The 21,971-nt window shown below is 32.1% G+C and overlaps 1 long non-coding RNA gene across 1 annotated transcript in view; it reads right to left on the reverse strand.

Annotated features, from left to right (window-relative positions):
* Positions 1–15,606, reverse strand: part of LOC134239693 (uncharacterized) — a 48,914-nt gene extending 33,308 nt beyond the window's left edge. Inside the window, exon 1 of the long non-coding RNA XR_009986270.1 lies at positions 15,560–15,606. This is a non-coding gene — a long non-coding RNA (uncharacterized LOC134239693). The remainder of the gene's footprint in view (positions 1–15,559) is intronic.
* Positions 15,607–21,971: the final 6,365 nt, after the last annotated feature.

The following is a 21,971-nucleotide window of genomic DNA, read 5'->3' on the forward strand; positions in this document are numbered from 1 at the left end:
GATTGGTCATCAGCAAAATTACTTCATGACAAACCATTCTGATTGTACACACAAGTACTCTGAAGTTAAAATTAAAAGGATGCTACATTTTCTCATTGATAAAAGGTATGTAGTCTTCGGAGAAGAAGTTTTTCAACAAACTGTTGGAATTCTGCTGGGTACTAATTGTGTTCCTTCATTAGCCGACTTTTTAAAAATATTCATACAAAGCAGAATTTATTCATAACCTTATGTACACAAAAAGAGGAAAAATGTTGCCCATGTCTTTAATTAGAAATAATGATGGAATATATGGTGATAACAAATAGTAATCAAGGTCAAAAGTCCAAAAACAATACAATTCAGGAGCAGAACCAATATAGACCTCCAGACCTTCAGAGGTTGGATCAGATGCCGTGGAGGATTGAGTATCCCCTGTCGACCGGTCACAGGCCATGATCTCCTTGTTATGATCTGGAAATAACGGTATATTCCTTCGTCAATTCAGTGTGTAAATAATGGCCTTACAATTAGGATGAAAAAAAAACCGTCATTCAGCATTTGATTTAATGATGAAATGTATTTATTGAGAAGGTCATTGTATCGCCCATAGAACTTACAAAATGGTGACATTAAACGAGAGTTATGATAATCTGGGTTCATCAACTTGTTTGTCAATAAGTTGCCACCTTGTGGACATTTGAAAGAAATATACCCCGAGAACAGGAGTGAGGAAAGTATATTTCTGCATAAGTAAGGAAATACAATTTAAAAATTAAAATCATCACTTTTATCATAAAGCTTGGTTTTTGAATTTACCATAAACGTAATTTTCAAGAAAAATATCTAAATATGAAACATATATGTATTATTTTTGTATTATTATTGTATTTTGTTTTATTTCAAGCTCACCAGGATATATATCATGAAACATAGGAATGGAAATAAACATTGTTACCAGGTAATTAACAATACGCCGTCGATATATCTAAATGTTGAATTAAAGGCCAATAGCAAGTGGTTTTACATTTCACGTACAATATTTTTGGACAAATTCTGCTTCATATGAATATTGTTATACGCCTGCTAAAAACAGGACAAAATTCTTATCCATGGTAATTCCAAAAGATTATTGGAAGACCTTGTCTCCAAAAAAAAAATAAATATCAACTTCAGAGTGCTTGTGTTTACAATCAGAATCTTTTTTTCAAATGGGACCAAAGACAAGATATGTAAATTTACCATTTCAATTAAAACAAAAAACTAGTAATCAATGATATCAAAAAGACCGCACTTTTATGTGGGGGATGGTTTTGTATAAAGATGAAAAATCTTCAGTCCTTGGCTTTTTTTATTTTGTGAAAATCTTGTGATTTCAAATTTTCCACACGTTTCTTTGAAGGTTTAAGAATTCACATCTGCTTTACATCATTCCTGCAATTTATTATTGCAGAGTAACCTTCTTAACTACTTTTAATATCTTAGTGAGGAGTAAAGCTATGTTTCTTTGTTTGAACGAAATCGTTTGAACTTTGGAATCCGATATAGGTTGGTCTTTCAAATTTATTTACATTTATTATGGTTGTTTGAAATATTAAAACTACCTAAAACTGACATATGGCTTTGAAGAATGTCTTCCTTAAAAAGTATGGAACTTAGGAACAATGGGTATAAGTTTGATTAACACTAGTAAAATTTAATCGTAGTTCCTTTCAAATACGCTTTATATAATGAACCTTACAAACAATGAGAATGTTGCTACCGGCTTTGTCAGCAGGGACCAGTGCGTAAAGATCATGTAATCTACTGTATCTATTTCTTTTTTCAGTTCTGGACCATCGAACGCAGAAGGATAGATGCTTTTCATGATATATCGACAGTGTTTTATCACTTCATTAGAGCTGTTTTCAGTGATATGTCTACTTTCATTTAACTTGAAATCAAAGACACCACGAGTCTAGAGTCTTCCACATCTGCTTCGTATCTGGATATCTTATCGAGTTATACGATGAAGTAATAAACAGCTAAATTGTAAGACAAAAAGATGACTTATGCTTTTCTTAAGTCAACTTTCCTTACTTATTTTATTATTCCACTATCGCCTGTTTATGTTTTTTATGCTCACAAACTTTTTTGCTATTAAAGAGTTTGCTCTGAGTATGATAATTGTTTTAATCGATACATGTTATTCACTGATAAGTAGATGTTATAGGAATTTCAATGTAAATTCTTTGGTCGATATAATTAACTTGTTAACATTTAACTTGCATAAGTAGTTTTTTTTGGCTTGGCCAAGTGTTATGCTTTTGATTTTATTCTGAATCTAATAATGAAAAATTCCGTTCACCGAAGCAATGCATTGGACTGAAGCTCAAGGCGTGTAGGTCTTTCTTTAAAAAAAAACAGATATTTTTTTTTAATGTTTAAGGGGGATTTTCGCATTAAAAACATAAATAACCGAATGCTTGAATATTATTCAAAGAAAATATTCAAAAATACTTGGACTCAGGGTGTGGAGGGTTTCTAACAACGGTATCCTCCCTTGTCTTACTGTAGAAGTGAATCAAAAATGATTGCTTTCTGAAACAGCGTTATAAAAGTTGTAGGGTTGGTTCTCAGTTTTTTTCTTTTCTTAGAAAGGGTAAAATGCCTTTTTGACTTAACGTCTACTTACTCTTGTCATTCCTTTATCGTCTTCTGTCATTTCTTTAGACTTGTCTTTACCTGAAAATAACGTGCATTATACATGAAATCCCGATTTACTGCTACAAGAAACTTATTTGTAATGAAAACTTTCGGTCAGAATTTACTTACGCCTGTTGTAATTATGCTGCCCTTTTTCTTAAAAAACGCGTTTTCCTGCGAAGAATATGAACGCAAAGGATTATGCCACGTGTGTTAATTAACACATAGTACGAGCAGTGGCAGATGTGTTTTATGTAAGGAATTCAATCAGTTTGCGAACTCTTTGGTTTGGATGTAAATATAATGCATGAAATATATATTTATTTTATTAACAGTAACTTGGGAATCTTTTGTAAACAATGCTTAAAAAATGTTTCCCCAACTTCATTTCATTGAGCTTCAGAACTGACCCAATGTTTATTCATCTCTCTTACTTCACCAATATGTATCTGCATATGACATGAGGTCAATGTCAAAGCAACGGTCAAGGTAAAAAAAAATTGATCCAGTTGCAGATCTCTTATCAGTAACTATCAAAACATAAAAGTTGATAACAATATCTTCAGTGATCTCTTTAAAACTGATTTAATAACAATTTTATGATGTGATATCAAGGTCAACTAAAAGGTTTCGGTAAAATATTAATACATTTGAATTAAATAAATCAATATGTATCAGCATATGGAAGTTTGACATTAATTTTTTGAAAGTGAGATCAAGGTCAAAGGAAATGTCAAGGCCAAAAAATTTTGATGCACTTGAAAAGCATAATACACAACAGTTTCTTTAAAACTGATTTAAACACAATTCAAAAGTGAGGTTGAGGTCAAATTAAAGATTTAAATGTTGATACAGTTGATGTGCTTACATCAATATATATATATATTAACATATAGGCCTGTAGTTTGACACTGATTTAGAAAAGTGAGTTTGAGGTCAAAGGAAAGTTCAAATTAAAAATGTTAATCCAGTGGAATAGCTCTTATCCGTATTAATCAACATGCAAAGTTTCATATTGATAAAAATATATTGAATGGTATCTCTAAAACTGATGTAAACACTAATTAAAGAAAAATTGAGCTAAGTTCAAAGGAAAGGTCAAGGTCAAAAATGGGAATGCAGTTGAATAGTACTTACCAGTATGTGTCAACATGAGAAGTTTGATAACACCATCTTGAATATAATGTTAAACAATAGCTAAGCATTAATATACTGCATAAGACAAGATCAGAAGAAAGGCCAAGGTAAAAAATATTGATGCAGTTGCATAGTTCTCATGAATTTATATCAGCATAACACATTTGAAGAAAATACCTTAAGCTTGCATCTATGATTATGGATATTGCATATCATAGGCTTTTTAAAACCGCTCGTTTTAATGAAGAAAATACAGCTAAAACAATCCGGCTTTTCCTTAAACATCAATTTGCCAATACAGAAATTGAGCGGTTAATATAAGTAATGTTCTTAATAACAAAAAGGTTCAGTCTTTTATTCCACCATATTTCTAGTTATAGACTACACTTTGTATTTCCTACAAATATACATCAACCATTGCTATTAATGACAAAAAACTTTACATGGCCTAGATACTGAATATCTGAAACATAATCATCCATTATGTTCCTCTTCGCCCTATAACTATAGTCCTGTTGGACACATAACCTTATTACAGTTGACGAAAATATAGTTAATAATGAGGACCTTAATCACTTATTTTCAAAGGTCCTAAATATAGGGAACCCCGATCCTTCAACTGGCGTCGAAATTTTATAAATATTATGGATTCTGTTGAAAATAACGCCAGGCGACGGACCAAATATGAAAAAGAAGACGTTGACACCTTGTCAGAATGGATTTTAAGTATTAGATCCATGTTAAGGTATCCAATGTATAACGACCATATTTTGTACCTAATAAATGAACGGTCCAATATTTTTAATCATGGTAGCAATTTGAAGATGTTATCAAATGAAAATGCTCCACCAAAGGAATTTACAAAATTTTGATTATTGTCCAATTAATATCACTTTGAATTTTACATTGAAGTCTATGGGCAGTGCATGTTTTTATAAGATATTGTAAAAAGTAATTTGAATTTCAAAGAAATTTCTTGGTGAAAATATGCATAAACTCCCTCTTTATTAAAATATGAAATAAAATAAATTATTTACCGCAGAAATTTTGTGAAATCAAAAATTTTCTTCTTTTCAGCAAGGGCAGATAACTCTTCAAAAACTGTAAATGTGCAAAATGACCGTCTCCTTACATGTTATAAGTCTTGTGAATTTGGTTTATTTCACTTTTATCGTTTTATAGCTGTGTGCTTTTAACTAGTTTAAAATTATTTAAAATCAGTCAAAATCCCTTCTTTATACATTGAATACCTTAAAGTCGTGCAATAAAAGATTGAGGGTCAGTATGAAAATCATGTATCCTTCTGTGTTGAATAAACCAGAAGTGAAAACAGTTTAGATATATTACACGATCAGTACGTACTGGTTCCTGCCGACAAAGCAGGTAACCACGTTGTCTTCGTTTGTAAGGCTAATTATATATATTGTATCTTTGATGAACTAGGATTTAATTCTACAAGTGGTAATCCTACTTATACTCATGCTTCCTTTTCTAAGGAAGAAATTATTCAAAATCAAATGTCAGTTCAAAATATTACTAATATTCCACGGAGCAAAAAGGGATTTGAACTACCTATTGGATTCCGAAAGATCATAAAAATCCCTACAAACAAAGATACAATGCAGGTTCCAGTAAATGTTCAACCAATCATCTTTCGTTTTCCTCACTACGATATTGACAGTAATGAAAGAATACTGTTCAACAATATAATCAACAAGTGATGTGAATCAGTTGATGATACTAAAAAATTCTAAGGAACTTTTGGACAATTTACGATCACAAGATTTTACAAAAATCAACACATGAAAAACCTTACGACTATTCAAATTGATATACAACGGTTTCCCAGTTGTTGTTGATTTTTTTAATAAAAACGGAACTCATAAATTTATTTACCTGGGTATTTATTTGAAAATTTTTAATTGTACACTGTTATTAGCGAACCTATTGTTATATTCATATGAAACAGAATTTGTGCAAAATTTCATGCGTGAAAGAAGGATATGGAAATAACGAACAGTATTCAATCTCAACGTCCATTAAACAAATATACAAAATAAGAGCAGAGCAAACACGGACCTCCGAAACATCAGAGGTGGGATCAGGTGCCATGGAGGAGTGAGCATCCCCTGCCGACCGGTCACACCCGCCGTGTGCTCGTTGTCATAATCAGGAAATAACGGAAAAAATCCGTGGTCAATTCAGTGTATAAATAATGGACTAACAATTGGTATGAAAAACGTCAGTCAGCATTTCATTCAATGATAAATTGTATTTGCTGAAAAGAATAAAACATTTGCTGTGGCCTTCAACTCTACAGTTAGATCTATCGATGAGTTATTGGCAATTATCAATGGTAATTTCCATTCCTGCTTCAATAAGATATATCCTGGTAGGCTTGAGATAAAAGATAACACAGAGTCTGACATATCTGTTTCACACTTGGGTATTTTACTTGAAAAGGACTTCAATGGTAATCTAACAACTAAGCTTGATAAACGTGATGACTTTAACTTTTCTATCTTAAAATTTCCTTACTTATGCAGCAATATACCTTCATCGCCTTCATACAGAGTGTATATATCAAATACTTGTCAAAATTTCTAAGTCCCCGAGGCCAAAAAAAAAAGAAATTGCGATCGAATGTGTAATAACTCGACCTTGACCGTTTTTGTTAAAAAGCATGAAGTTCGAGTTTCATATGTTTTTCGGGTGCATTCTTTATAATTTTTACTTCCATGTTTTCTCCGTCTTTAATTAAAACAAAAAAAAAGAAAAAATCTTGAATAAAATGCGGTGTATGTCCACACAACCATGTGCAAGTGAAGTTAAAATGGCCCAAACTAGTCGCAGTTTATGAAAGTTATGTTTCCTTTATGACTTGATTGTTCTTAATAATTACCGCCCGAAAATTCCACAAAGCGTACCTGAATTCCTTTTAATCGTTAGAAATCCCTACATTTCCAACGATAACCACAAAATTATCATAGAGTTTTTACTGAAAAATCAATGGAACCGGAACAGGAAGTGCCCTCCCCTTAATGTCAAACTGGAGGTGGGGAATACATGTAAGAAGACGTAATGGAACTACATGTATTGGTGACAAGGGACAGACAATTTCGATAAGCTCCCCTGTCATCCTTATTTCAACCCCAATAAGCATGTATGGAAGAAGATAGACCAGAGTGCGAGATAGCTTTTCCAGCAGCAGAATCTAACAGAACTAGAGGACAACCTAGTCTCCACATGGATAACATGATAAAAGATTTTTTTTTAAATAGTGTGAACTCTTTGTGCAACGGTTGTCTTGCTGGGAATACGAGGATAATGCAGCATTTAACGTTGAGACTCTTTAATTCTATGGTGCCTTAATTTTTCTGCATATTGTGTTAAAACGCTTCAATAAAATAAATTAAGCAAGAAAAAATCTTTTGCTACTTAAAGGTCCTGTATCCTTATTGAATCATACTGTTAAAATAATTCAACATAAGAGCAGTTTAAAGCAAAAACTTAACTGGGGACTTATTTAATTTTTTTTTCTGTGACGTCAGACAAAAATATACATTTTAATGATTTCCTCATAATACAAGAAAATGAAATAAATTGCAACTTTAAGTTGTATTAGCATTGTAAACAGCAATGAAACTTAACCAATGCATTAAAAAAATTCCCAGTTAAGGATATCCGATCCTAAGCCAGGAAGAATAACTCCAAAAATTTATATTTAATTTGAAATACATCAAAATAAAGCTTGAAAATATTTTTTATGCATCAAAATTTCACATTATTCATCTTTATACATGTAAAATTCATGGTTTTGGGAAGTCTTAGAAAAAAGTTGACATTTAACCCTATAGAGGGGAAAAAAGTAATACAGGTTTAGAGAAATAAGATTTTCTTGAATTCAGCCTTAAATACCAATGCTTCATAACAAGCTTAAGATATCAAATAAGTTATTTATAATGTCTTGCAATGATAGGAAAAGCCCTTTTCGCCATGTATTATAGTACAAATGACGGAAATTGAAGACGAAAAGATACAATGTACCACATAAGTATGAAAATCATTACAATTTTTCTGAAAATCTGGATACTTATCGTTTTTTCTAACTTTAAATATGTTTGTAGATCAATTTGCAATTAGAAAAAGGCATTTCTGATGTTTAAATTGGCTTTTTCTGATAAAAATTTGAGATTTTTTAATTTTCCCTTTACAACATGATTAATTAATCTTGAACTTTGAAGAAATACTGTGGATAGAAGCCAGACTATATAATCGAAAAGTGTTATCTGTAAATCATTTCATAATCAGTCCTACAGAGAACAAGTACTAACTTTTATCAGTCGAGTGGATCTGCAAGTTCTGACCCTACTATGTCAGATGTGTGCAAAAAATAAGAAAACATGTTTGGACAATGATTTAAAACTAGGCAACGGCATCAGTGATTTGCGTCGAAATACTTCATGAACGTTTGATTGTTCTCTGCACCATCGCTGCGTGTTGCTACGCGTCTAGATAATCGGATTTTGGCGTCCGATCAACAAACGATTGTGGAGGGCCATAGGACGTTGGGGAGGTTATACGACTTACAATGGGTCAATGAGCATCGATTGTTTTTTATCTTGACACTGTGGCAAGTGGTCTTGATTTTCAAGGTTTCATTCAAAAGACCCGAAACATTTACTTCAAAGTGTCGAGCGCTAGACGGAAATAGATACTACCTATTTTCGTTTATCTACTTAGATCTGTCGGGTAGTGATTCGAACACGCAACCTTCCAATTGGAGTTTTATGAAGAGACTTACTTTTACAAACAACGACTGACTTTTACAATTTATACATATACCAACTTCATTACTTAAAATGTAAAAGTCAGATGTCGAATGTAAAAGTAAGTCTCTTCATAAAACTCCATTAAGGAGAGAACTTACTTTAATATGAGGAGGATTTTGTATACAATGCAACTACTGGTTCAATAACGTGTTTATCAATAGTGTGCCGTGTATAAGTAATTAGTCGTATGTAAAGCTTGCTCTTGTGAATAATAAGAGACTTACATCTTACATGAATTGAGAGGTAGGAGTACTTTCCTACCTAAGAATGAGAAGTTGACGATGGAAAAGTTGAAGCCATCATGTTTATTATTTTTTCTGTGACGTCAGACAAAAATATACATTTTTATGATTTCCTCATAATACAAGAAAATGAAATAAATTGCAACTTTAAGTTGTATTAGCATTGTGAACAGCAATGAAACTTAACCAATGCATTAAAAAAGTTCCTAGTTAAGAATATCCGATCCTCAGCCAGGAAGAATAACTCAAAAAATTTATATTTAATTTGAAATACATCAAAATAAAGCTTGAAAATATTTCTATGCATCAAAATTTCACATTAGTTATCTTTATACCTGTAAAATTCATGGTTTTGGGAAGTCTTAGATAAAAGATGACATTTAACCCTATAGAGGAGAAAAAAGTAATACAGGTTGAGAGAAATAAGATTTTCTTGAATTCAGCCTTAAATACCAATGCTTCATAGCAAGATATCAAATAAGTTATTTATAATGTCTTGCAATGATAGGAAAAGCCTTTTTCGCCATGTATTATAGAACAAATGACGGAAATTGAAGACGAAAAGATACAATGTACCACATAAGTTTGAAAATCATTACAATTTTTCTGAAAATCTGGATACTTATCGTTTTTTCTAACTTCAAATATATTTGTAGATCAATTTGCAATTAGAAAAAGGCATTTCTGATGTTTAAATTCGCTTTTTCTGCCAAAAAAATTGAGATTTTTTAATTTTCCCTTTACAACATGATTAATTAATCTTGAACTTTGAAGAAATACTGTGGATAGAAGCCAGACTATATAATCGAAAAGTGTTATCTGTAAAAAATTTCATAATCAGTCCTACAGAGAACAAGTACTAACTTTTATCAGTCGAGTGGATCTGCAAGTTCAGAAAACATGTTTGGACAATGATTTTAAACTAGGCAACGGTATCAGTGATTTGCGTCGAAATACTTCATGAACGTTTGATTGTTCTCTGCACAATCGCTATGTGTCGCTACATGTCTAGATAATCGGATTTTGGCGTCCGATCAGCAAACGATTGGGGAAAGCCATAGGACGTTGGGGAGGTTATACGACTTACAATGGGTCAATGAGCATCGATGGTTTTCTATCTTGACACCGTGGCAAGTGGTCTTGATTTTCAAGGTTTCATTCAAAGGACCCGCAACATTTTCTTCAAAGTGTCGAGCGCTAGACGGAAACAGATACTACCTATTTTTGTTTATCTACTTAGATCTGTAGGGTAGTGATTCGAACACACAACCTTCCGATTGGAGTTTTATGAAGAGACTTACTTTTACAATCAACGACTGACTTCTACAATTTATACATATACCAACTCCATTACTTAAAATGTAAAAGTCAGATGTCGAATGTAAAAGTAAGTCTCTTCATAAAACTCCATTAAGGATAGAACTTACTTTGATATGAGGATTTTGTATACAATGAAACTACTGGTTCAATAACGTGTTTATCAATAGCGTGCCTTGTATTAGTAATTAGTCGTACATTAAGCTTGCTCTCGTGAATAAAATAAGAAACTTAAATCTTATATGAATTGAGAGGTAGGGGTATTTTACTACGTAAGAATGGGCAGTTGACGATACGATGGAAAAGTTGAAGCCATCATGTTTATCAAAGTTTTGTTATTTTGTTACCATAAAATAAATTTTCGTCTCAAATATCTAACTCTAAAACATATTTGTTGTACTTTGTTTTTATTTCGAGTTTACGTGGTTATAATGGGAGTAACTATTGTCAATTGAAAGTACATCGCTGATATATCTTAATTTAGATTTGCAATTTACAACATATGTTTTTCTCCAATCTATAAAATTCTGAATACATACAGGTTCATATAAATACAAAAACAGGTACCCATGGGTACAGATCCGAGTGTTGTATGAGAGACTTACTGTCCAAAACGTGTAAAGATTTGATAGCAGCTTCAGCATACTTGTTTGGCTCATGATGCCGCTTCACTGCCATTATTTAAAAAAACTTTGATGGCTGACCATATATGATTTGAGTGATTGTCATAAATATGTATTACTTATAAAGCACGTCATTGTATGGCACCTGATTGTTTAAGAATCTCTTTTGAATTTATTAATTCTGATAATTATGTTTTACGGTCTGGCAAAATATCGTACAGTCCATTTAATAATCATTTTCTTTATTCAGGTTTCAGTTCTGGAACAAACATTTGTGTATACGGGTTTCACCAACTGTACACACATTTAATTTCATAAAATTGTTGAAAGATTTATTCATCAATGTTCTGTATATAATTTTAAGTGGAGAAAAAAAAACATTTCACGCATTCAGTAGAGGTGTGTCTGTTCCATTTAATGAAAAATCAAATGCAAACATAATAAATGTCAAAAAGTCTATTGATGGTAGGAAAATTCTAACAAATCTTGAACTTAAGGCTTATATTTTTACAAAAGTAAATATATATGCATATATATATAATGATATAAAGAAAAGGTGTGAATCTAATAAAAAAAATATTATTTTAAAACGTTGAGTCAACAAAAATAGTATTCTATGTGGAGACTTTAATTGCCCGATAAACAATATTAATAATGTAGATAAACGTGAAAATCATTTAAAAGATTTAAGAAGGCATTATAACATGGATAATATTTGGAAAAACCAAAATCCAAGTATTCCAGGTTTCACTTGGCGTGATGCAAAAAAAAATGATCCTAACAGTCGAATGCATTATGTTTTTAAAAATAATTCATTTTATTTTAGCATAGCAGATATTGAGGTAAGAGAAATTCCAGGTACCCATTCATACAGGAGTCGAATGGGTGCACATAGATACTTTAGTTTTAGTTTTGATATCGATAAAACGAAAAAAGTCCCGGATATTGGAAACATAACGTTTCCTATCTCGATAATGAAAAATACAAAAAAGGTTATTTAGACATTATTCATAGAAAAGATTACTCTTAAACCCTACAATGAAATGGGATTTAATTAAACGAAAGGTTAACGATTTCTCTATTTATTTTGCAAAAAGGAACAACAATCAGAAAAACAAAAGATAGGAGCAATATAGGACGAAATAGAAAATATGGAGGATGGAAACATTTCAAACGAAATAATAATAAAAAAAATATTTGAGATAGACGATATTGTCCATAAATCGAGTGAAGAAGATAAGATATTGCTAGAAAAATTCCAACATAGGAAGAGTGTAAGGAAGCTGTTGATAGCATGAAAAAAAATCACCTAGATTAGATGGCATTTCTAGTGAATTTTTGGACAAAATTGAGCCCTTCTTTTGTAAAGCCATGACTGATTTTTTTGATAAAGGTTAATTGCCTTACACACAGAAACCTTCTATTATATAGTGTATCACTGATTTACAAAAAGGGTGAAAAAAATAACTGTAGGTCGATAAGTTTAATAAACACAGATTACAAAATTATTCCTTTTGTCTTTGTAAAAAGGATTACAAAAGATAATACCGGTATATTAGTTAATTAACAAAAACCAAACTGCATACATAAAAGGGAGATACATCGGTAAAAATACTAGACTAGTTCATGATGATTTTGAATACCATGAAACAGAAAATTCAGACGGTACTTTACTTTTCTTACACTTTGATAAAGCCTTTGACTCGTTTGAATGGAATTTTCTTTTCCAAGTCTTACAAAACTTTAGTATTTGCAATAGTTTTATAAATCCAAGGTTAAAATGAAAAAAGAAAACCAACAGCCGGCTTTTTAAAACCAGCGAAATGATACGAGGAATTAGGCCAGGATGTCGTATTTTCGCTCTCTTTTATATACCTATTCGTCGCAGAAAAATTTTGGTTATTTAAATAAAATGTGATACTAATATAAAAGGATTACAATTAATAATCATGAAATTAAAACCATCCAACGTGCTGACGATTTGACTGTAGCTTTAATAGACGAAATATCAATGAACAAAACTGTAGATAAATTACAAGAATTTTATCAAATTTCGATGCTCTTTATGCGTTAGGTTTTTCTAATAAAAAAATGAAAAACCAGAGAAACTACCTATATTTTATCAAGAAATGGTATGTTGCTTTAATGAATGTAAGTCCTGTTTTTTTAATAAAATGTCTTCCGATAATGTTCGTCAACAGCCAATATGGGACAATTGTAATTGTTTTCAGAGGGAAATACATTATTTAAAAAAAACTGGATACTCAGTGGAATTTTAAATGTTAAAGATTTATTTGACGATGGTGGATATTTCATATCATTGTTAGATTTTCCAATTGTATAAAAAACAAGTCAAACTGGTTGTGTGAATTTCAAATTCATATTTCTGTTTTCAAACCTTTACTGCTTAAGTATGATTTGTATAATTGTAAATTTGGTAACACACGATGCAGAAATTATTTTCTTTTCTACACAGGATCTATTGATATCATACATCAAAGATGTAACTTTTTCTATGACAATCCTGTACAGAGAAAATTTTGTAAACCATGTTATCAAACAGTTTTAAGCAAAGAATTTAGTTTTGAACACTCATAATGTAAAAAATACATATATCAATGTAAATTATATGACATACCCCTTAAACAACTTACAGAATTCACCTATAAACCTTTAAACAATATTTTTTGTAACAATTTCTATCTCAGTAAATGGAAAAAAGAAACGAGTAGTCATTGCAAATTATGCCACATAAATGAAACTTCAAAACATCTCATTTTTGAATGTAGAAATGTTATTGAATGTTACAGAATAAGTTTGTACTTGAAAATATATATCAAATGGAAACATAATAATTGGATTTAGCTCTGAGTGCAATAGAAAAATTGTATCACTCAACGCATTCATCTCTTATGTTTCCTATAGAATATACAAATAAAAATGTACTGTAGAATAAATTGCTTAGATGAAACTAGTAATAACATTTTCAATCACGTTAAATATTCAATATTTTTCTATGCTCCTAGTCTGAAAAATTTGAACCCACTTGAATACAAACTTTTTAAAAAAAATTGCATAAAATATTACTGTGTCAATTGTCTTAAAGTAATATTTTAATATTCTTTGTAAATTACATTTTGGACCCGAGAACCAGACTGTCTGTCTGAGGCCGTTAGACCGAATTCAGACAGTTTGATCCAAGAGGCGACAAAACGCATTTTAATGAGTACTTTCATAAAGCAACCTTGACCTATTGTCCTTGGGATGTCTAAAGTTGTGAAAAAAACTTTAAACATGGCAATAACATTTGAATGGTAAGGACAAGGGTATTCATATTTAACATATATAATCCTTGAAAGAAGATCCTTCAATGGATACTAAAAATCCTTAAACCTTGGAGTTTGACCTACTTTTAAAATGCAACCTTGAGTATAATTAGGGTTAAGAATAGCAATATCATACTTCATCCTTGTGACAAGACCTGTCAATAGATATTAAGAATGTTGATATTTTGACTTTAAATTTGGAGTTTGACTCTATTTTTACACAAAAATCAAAACTTTTACTTTGGTTCTAATATTTAAACGACAGCGCGGTAGATACTAGTAATTCTATATTGCAAATATCTATTCTTTGTGGCAAGACCTTTTATTTTTGAAACCAACAAATTTGACCTTGGACATTTACAATCCTACGAAAAAACTGTAACCTTGGTCATAACTTTTGAACTGTACTACAGAACTTTCATACTTCCCACATGTAATCTTAAAGATAAGGTCTTTCTACAGAAACCGACAACTATGACCCTCTGACCTGGACCCCGGAGTTTTTCATACTTTTGAAAACGTAAACCTTGATCGGAATAAGTTTATTTTTGACCGGGTTAGGTTAGAATATTAAACATAAATTGATGGCTCCACAAAAAAATACCCCACTATACATAATGTATAGTGGGGTATATTTTTGTGGAGCGATTATTTTGGGGTTTTGACGATTTGTTCCTATTACAAACATGTTGAATAAGACTTAGTGTACTAAATATAAATTGTGAAAAAAATGTCAAATATGCCCTGGGGTTGCATATCGGGGGGGAGGGGAGGGAGGGGGGATCCTGTCCACAAGCACCTGTGATTTTTGCGTAGATCCTTGTTGTGAATAATTCAAAACAAAGTGAAAAAGATAACTGAAGAATTTTTTTCAGTTTTGACATTACAATTGGATCAATGCTCTTTACGAATAAATGTTCATTGACTACAATTATGAAAACTTGGTCTTTTCATAGGATACAAAAATAATTTATTAGCGAAAATAAGTTGCAATGAAACTTATTAAACTTTTTTCCTTCAACAATAATTTTCATGGCAATTCAAATTAATTGTTGATTTAAATTAGTTATATTTTGGACAATAGATAACATAGTCACCGCTTTATCTCATACATTTTCAAAGGGTGGTATTTTTATTAAAACTTCTTAACTTTTCTTGAATAATCTTCCATAATCTGACATGAATTTATTTTGTTCCCTCTATCGATCAGTTTTGAAAAAGGTTGAATTAAAGTTATATTTTAAAACACCTTTGCACGTACCCACTCTAATAAAAATGTAGATACCGAAAGTTCTTAAAAAGCATCAACTTTATGAGGTAATTCAACAAATTAAAGAATTAATGTTTTACAAAATCTTTTGACAACATAGTTTTTTACTATAAAACGTTAAAAAAGTAAATAAAGCATGTAGTCTTACCGTTATATCACAGGTTTTACCGCAGAAAACGCCTAATTTGGACAACCAATATATTGCAGAATTAACAATGCGTTTGCTGACCAAGCAGATGAAAATTCTACTGACTGCTATTAAAGCGGCAAGAAAGAGCATGGGCAAAGATGAGTGATTATCTATAAACAAATATTCTTCAGATTGGGAGACTGCAAGAAATCACATATTCAAAGATAAAAGAAGATAACGAACAATATGAGTTCAAAAGTTCATTCAAGAAGGATATGAAGACAACGAACAATCTCAAAATCCATAAAACAATACAAAATAGGTTTCTCTTAAACAGCAGAGTTAAGATCATAAGCATGAAGACGTGAGTCTGCCCTTTAACTAAGAAATTGTTGGTATGCAGATCATGTTCGTGCGTTTCGAATTGAATGAGAGTAAGTACTTTACTACACGCATGAAGAATTCACACTTGGATGGTTTTAACTTTTAATGATGTTTGTCAAATTTCTAAAAAAAAAATCCCTCTAATCCTTTAAGATGTTCATCAAAAGACTGAGAAAACACTAAAATGTCATCTAAAATATGAGACATTCCCTCAAATGTGAATCACTCATACAGGTTTTCATTAAACGTTGGAAGGTGGCTGGGGTATCGGTAAGGCCAAATGCCATCCGATTGCATTCATAAAACCCTAAAGGCCCCAACGAAAAAGATGTTTTTTGCTTATCCTCTTCCTTAATCTTAACCTGCCAGTATCCTGATCTTGAATCGAGTTTGGTAAAGTATTTACTCCCAAAACGTATCAATATTCTATTAATACTCTAGACTTACCAAACCGTGACCTCTACAAAAGCCTCTGCCCGTATTAAAACCTCTTTTTTTCTCTGTATGGACTAAGTGGACTATTAGAAGATGTGTCTCTATTTTGTTGAGCCTTTGAATTACTCAATCTCCCAGCAATATCTTGATAGCTGGATGTCTGAGAGTTCATACTATGTTTTAACCTTTCCATCTTTGAAATCAAGACTCTAAGTTCCTTCTTCATGTCTTCTTGACTCTCTATCACTTCTGCTCTCTCCGCATGAACTGCTGCTGACTTGGATTTAGATTGCCGAGTATTTGCATGAGCTTACTTCTGCTGCACTTTCCGGATTTCCCTAAGAGGATTTTGAAAATCTTTAATAGAGTCATTCAAATGTCTGGTTGAATTTTTCAATGACTGACTAGCTAAACCTGTCCAGAATTTGTTTCTTAACACGACATCTGTAGCTTTTCCATCTGTAATGAGTTCTTTTGGATTTTGTGTGAGTCTGGAAGAAATCGAAACACTGTAGAATCAATTTAACAAAAAAGAATATTTTACAGAACAAAGAAATGAATAAACAAACAAAAAAACAACACAAAAACATTACATTCACCACTCTCGCAAATGCTCACAAAGAGAAAGAAAAACAATATTATAACTTTACAAAGAATAAACTGACACGTTAACAAACAATGAACTTAAAATTGCGTGCCAGAAATAAATATCAAACAAAACTTGTTTAATGTAAACAGTAACTTTCTTTTATAAGATTATTACTTCAAGTTGCTTCAAAAAGTTCAAAATAGAATTTATATTTTCCCATACTCTTTACTTTAATGTAACTTTAGAAATGTTTTCTGAATTAACCAAATTGGGAGTTTGTCTGACAACTGTTCCTATTTCAACACTATCGGCACCACTGGGCCTCCATACACCGCTGGGTCGACACCACGTTATTGACCGTCTAGACCGCTGGACTCACAGGTCTTCCTCTCAAAACGTCTCTACCTACATCTATCCCTCCGTTAGACGGGCGTTCTGTTGTTCTCACAAGTCTTTGTGGACGTAGTACACGTATATCCTGTGTACGCCCCTTCTGACCAAACTGACCACTCGACCACTCACATCTGCCGTCCTAAGCCCCTAGTGTACTCTATGCCGTATGCACTAAAATACATTAAACGACTTTTCTAGAATACTATCAAATAACAAAGTATAAACACCTACATAACACAAAACAAGATACAGACAAAAAGTAACAAACTCCTATAAATATTAGCGAAAACATGCTTACCGGCTGGAGAAAAACAGAAATGACCACACACAGAAATTGACCGTTCCCTGGCTACCGGTTCCAGACTTATTTCTAGAATTCACCAATTTTAAGAACGTCCATGGTGACCAAAACTGTAGACGTGTCGTGGCCCAACGCCCTTTGCACTGCCACGCGTCGCTTCATTCTGACCACCCAGTTTTCTAAATTTAACTAATATACACACCCTCAAAAGTACGGAAACGCGTAACCACCAAAACTTACCAGGAAAACACAAAATCAAACATAATATTAACTAAACAAAAGTCAACTTCATCACAATGTCACATACAACATGCCAGAAACGGAGGCAAAGTCCAGATCGGAAATTTTGCTATCGACGGATACCAGGAAGCGACTCGTACCGTCTACGAATTTTACGGGTGTTAATGGCGCTGCGGGACCAAGAACTTGAAAAAACATCATGAAATGGTCATAATTCTCAAAACCTGTGTAATATTTCACCATTTTATCATTACTCTGCAATTTTTCAATAGATAACCTGTTGTTTTTCCCAATGTCACATTAAACTGATAGATCTTGCAGCTTTTTTCATCACTTTTAGGCCTATAACATTCTGAATCACAATCTACACTAACTTCTGATTCCACCACCACTTCATTCACAACAAATTCACTACTGGGAACATTTTCATTCACCACACATTCACTACTTAAAACATTTTCACTCTGATCTGTATCACACTTGACTCTTTTACTGTATCTTTGCTCTCTTGTGCTAGGTAACTCATTCTTACACGCAAAGGGAAAAACAGAAGGAACAGCTTCTGGTTTCAGTCTCTTTCTTTCCCCTTAAAATAAATGAAACTCGTCTGAAGCTTACTTTCAAATTTACGTTTTCTCTTTATTTAATCATATGGGTATAAAAACAATACTGTCAGATGTTTGTGTAAGTGGTAAATCGAGAACCGCCAGGGTATTAAAACAGTTACTGTAGTTGTAGGTTAACGTTAGGCTATGACTAGCATGCTGAACATCGCGCTGCGATAACTACCATCGTCTAAAAACGATAATGTTGAACTAAGAATTATTTTCAAACTTAAAACCGTAGTAATTAGATCAACAATAAGATTACGATAACCGACTAACCAAGTAATGTTGACTGAATGTAATCATCGGATGTGAAGTGATCGCCACACACACGGTCGTGAGCAGCTGGCTCCCATAACTTTCGTGTTTTCACGTCCAATCTTCGAATTGCGACTCGCCATTTTAATTTAAGATCGGGATTCGAAGGGAACAGATGACCACCTATCTTATTTTTACACATAGGTACACAGCAATATACTGGCATATTGACGATTTTTCGCAAACGCGGTTTCTAACTTGATAAAGTAAACAATATGGCGACGGATCTATACCTCATAGTACACAAGCGCCATCTGGGGGAGATAACTCTTCTTGGTGGACCTTATTGATGCTGCATATGTATTAAAAAATACCATTGATTTTAATATTGCAAAAGGTAAAAAAAACTTTTTTGTGCTTTCGTAGATTTTCGCAGAACATTTGATACGGTGGATAGAAATGCATTGTTGTACAAATTATTAAAGCTAGGTATTGATGGTAAAATGTTAAGAATTATTAAAGCTATGTATGAGGATGTGAAAAGTTGTGTTCGGGTAAATGGCTCCCTCGCAAATTTTTTTGATAATGAACTAGGTGTTTTACAAGGGGACATTTTATCCCCTATATTATTTTCATTATTTTTGGAAGATCTTGAGACAACTCTACGTGAAAACTAAGCATGTGGCATTCAAATTGACCAAGTAAATATCTTTTTACTATTGTTCGCGGACGATCTAGCTATAATAAGCGAAACACCCAATGGGCTACAAAACCACCTTAACAGCCTATACACATATTGTCAAAAGTGGGGTCTTTGTGTTAATGTAGATAAAACGAAAGTAATGATTTTTCAAAAAGGGCAGACAAAAAAAGGATATAGATTTACTTATAGTGGTAATACACTTGAAATTGTAGACAGTTTTGCATATCTTGGATTGTTGTTTTCGTCAAATGGACTTTTTAACAAACATGTAAAAATAACAGCAGAAAAAACACTGCAATTATATAATGCATTCATGAGTAATGTTCAAAAATTGTCTCTAGACTGTAAAACAGTGTGTGAACTTTTTAACGTTGCATGTGTTTCAAAAATGAATTATGGGGCAGAAGTGTGGGGATTCATACCAGCAAAAGAATTAGAAAGAATACAATTAAAATTTGGTAAAAGACTACTGAGAGTTAAAACTTCAACATGCACCCCGGCTGTTTATGGTGAATTAGGAAGAAAACCGTTAATACTAACTAGAACATTTCACATTATTAAATATTGGTTTAAAATTCTCAGATCAGAAAACTGTCTAATAAGATCAATTTATAATTATGATTTAAAGAATATGGCTACAAATTGGATTATTTTTGTGAGAGAGACACTTTTGTCCCATGGCTTTGGAGAGGTGTGGTATTTCCCTGAATCTGTAAATGAAAATGTTTTTTATATGTACTTCGGACAAAGACAAACTGATTGTTTTTTCCAAAAACTTAGAGTAGACATAGAAAACGCTCATCCTCTAAAATTGTTTAAATATCTAAACCCGTCTATACAACAGGCTGAATATCTCAATTGTATATATTATGAAAAACACAGAAAAGCATTAACTAGACTCAGATTATCTTCTCATTGTCTACGCATTGAATCTGGTAGATATAAAAAATGTCCAACAAGTGAAAGGAAATTCATATTTTGTACATCGAACGAAATAGAAGACGAATACCATTTTGTTTTAATATGTAACTTTTATACTGAGTTAAGAGAAAAATATATTAAAAAATATTATTATGCAAGACCTGGTATGGCAAAATTTATTGAATTACTTAATTCCAATTCTGAAAGTATACTTAAAAAACTTGGGAAATTTGTGTATGAATGTTTTAAAAAGAGGGAAAACGCTACCATTCAGTAGCATTAATAATACAAAAGACTCCTGCATTGCTACTTATTTTTTCTTTCTGTTTTATATATGTGTAATACCACCTGTGTGACACCTGTTTACCAATGTATATATATATATAAAGTAATGTTATATGTGGCAATATATGTAATATATAAGCCAATAAAGATACTACTACTACATATACCAATCAGCGATATACCCACCAAAGCCATAGAATGATAATCAGGCGTAAATGTGTTATTATATAATTAAATTGTTTTCTCAAAAAATTTAAGTGTTTAAACCCTAATTATCACCTTTACAGTGAAAACACCAAAATTACCGTCACATAAAAACGTTACAAACATGCTAAATCCATACAAATTATCAACACAAATTAATGCTATTTGAATTTTATCTGTTTGCTTAGAAACATATTTTTGTCATCATGGTTATACATGAGCAGGTCCAGCACAATACCCCGATAAAGGTATATAGCTTGATAAAGCTATATAGCTTTATCAAGGTATTTAAAATACCTTGATCAAGGTATTTTATGTAATGAAAATTCAAAAAAATTCTTTCAAAATTAATTACTGAAAATCGAGTTCTGAGTTTTTGACAATGTGTCTATGCGTGCATGAAAAACACTCTGGTATCAAAAAGAAAGCATAAAATAATGTCTCCTCTTACGACACGTTTTTATACTGATTTGTTTGTGTTTGAGTACTTTACATGCATGGGTGAATTTACTGACAACAACTCAAAACTCGACTTTCAGTAATTAATTTTTAAAGAATTTTTAAATACTTGGCACCGATTCAAGTTTGTTTAGGGCCGTGTGCAAAAAATACGTTTTACCTACGTTTTTTAATGCTGACTACACAGGTAAATACTTGGCAGAGATTCAAGATTATGACGTCACGCTTCACAGTCTAGCCTAGCCTAACCATTATGAACTGGTTTTTCCTCAAAACAATAACACACAAGAATAAGAACACAGATTTTTGATTTTTCATTCTTTATTTGTAACAACAAACAACAACAAACAACGTATTTACAATACATTTTGATAAAAACATTGACACTTTTGTCCATGACCCGTAGGTAATTTATGATAAGTGTTTTGAAACCAATTCGCTACGTATCTGTCCCTTTGTAAAGCCGTACTCTGGTCAAAAGGGAATAGCCATTCGTTGGCTTTCTTTCTTTTCTTGTCTCTTTGATGTAAATAATACACGCAATATTGTCCACATACATCGGTATTCCAGTCTTGATAGCGATACGGATTATAAATCCATTGCTGAGCATGACGCTGGATAAAATCTTGAATTTCTTTTTGTAAGGGAGGAAA

The sequence above is a fragment of the Saccostrea cucullata genome, unplaced genomic scaffold (genome assembly GCF_032062105.1).
Source record: "Saccostrea cucullata isolate Sc308-1 unplaced genomic scaffold, CSIRO_AGI_Scuc_v1 ctg1062, whole genome shotgun sequence".
Lineage (NCBI taxonomy): Eukaryota > Metazoa > Mollusca > Bivalvia > Ostreida > Ostreidae > Saccostrea > Saccostrea cuccullata.